Source organism: Tupaia chinensis, unplaced genomic scaffold (assembly GCF_000334495.1).
Source record: "Tupaia chinensis unplaced genomic scaffold, TupChi_1.0 Scaffold000066_1, whole genome shotgun sequence".
Lineage (NCBI taxonomy): Eukaryota > Metazoa > Chordata > Mammalia > Scandentia > Tupaiidae > Tupaia > Tupaia belangeri.
The window spans coordinates 7,188,468-7,190,067 of NW_006159525.1; positions in this window are offsets into that span (position 1 = coordinate 7,188,468).

Here is a 1,600-nt window from a genome sequence, read left to right on the forward strand (position 1 = left end):
TTACAACAGATTTGAGACCGCAGCCAAGCACAGTGGTGGCAGGGCCGAGCTGCTACAAAGAAGACGTGTTTTAGACAATACTCGTGTCTGGGCAAAAAACATGAGGACTTTATTTGTGATTAATTGTATAACAGGTTATTTTAGTTTCTGTTCTGTGGAAAGTGTAAAGCATTCCAACAAAGGGTTTTAACGTAGATTTTTTTTTTTGCACCCATGCCATTGATTGCTGAATGTGATAGTCTGATCATAACACTGAATAAATGCATCTTTAAAAAAAGAAAGAAAAGGATAAATGTTATTGTATGTCAATTATACCTTAATAAACCTGACTTCAAGAAACCTACATGATGGGACCAGCAGTTAGCGTAATGGCTATGTCGCTGGACTCCCATGTAGTTGACCGCGGTTCGTGTCCCACACCCAGTGGCTTAAAACTCACGCCGGGCGCGTGTGTGTGCGTGCCCAAGATCCCGAGAGGAGAATGGAGGAGAAGGGATTGTGGCGTGGCCATCCCCCCTGGGGGGTGATTTCTCGGTTTCTGTTTCTCTGTCTCTCTCTGTCTGTCTGGCGAGCACACGCGCCCTATAGCAAAAACCTCTCAAAAAAAAAGAAAAAGAAAAAGAAAAAAAGAAACCTACATGATCAAGAAGTCCGACTCTTCCAATAAAAATAAAGCCCACGTTTTTGTCCTGCCTGGCCCACAGTCTCCTACGTTGATCATTCTCACTATGTGCACTTTCAAGGTAGCAAATGTGTTTTCTAGACTTTTTCTGCAAATGCCTTTGTAGTGGTGGGCCTATGGGAAGGAGCAATTCCCAGGAGAAAACAATGCATCCTTCTGAGCCCTTCTCCCTTAGCCCGACGCAATGATTCAGAATTCACGGCCAACTTTCCTCCCTCTCATCGAAGACTAACATTTCATTGCCAGAGCAGGTGAGGAGTGAGAGAGCGTGCACGATCTATCTCAACTGAGTGCATTTCTTTCCATTTACTTTACCAGGAGACCCTGGTTGAATTCTCTGACGTGAGGACTTGCCAGCTGCCATCCTCATAGAAGCACTGAAGATGGAAATCAAAGAAAACAAATGCACACTCAGCCCCAACCTCTTTGGCACAGTTATCCTTACTGGTGGAGAGAAGCCTTCTCAGAAAGATTAGGAGCAGCACCTACGGGGGCACTCCTGCTGCAGCTCACAGCTCCAGGTCCTCAAAACTGCTGAATGACAGCCAGGATGCCCTGGATTTAGGACTCGCGATCCTGATGCTCTCACTAGCTATCGGGACCACAGGTAAGAAACAGCCCCCAGCGTTGTGTTTATCCTGCCAAGGGGTGGAGAAAAAAAAAGGCACTAACCCATAATTAGCCTTCCCAAGGCCTGTCCAGAGAAGGATCTCTCACTTTTTCACTTTTATGCCGCCATCTTTCATGTTCCCACAGCACCATAAATTGTGTAAAGAAGGAAAATAAGTTGTAAATCATGCTATGTTGTCACACTATCTCTTAGGAGCTGCACTGTGTACTTATTCAAAGAGTTTTCAAACTTACTTTGACAGATATTTTTTTTTTTTTTTTGGGTGGGTTTTCTGTTGACGGGCGCGC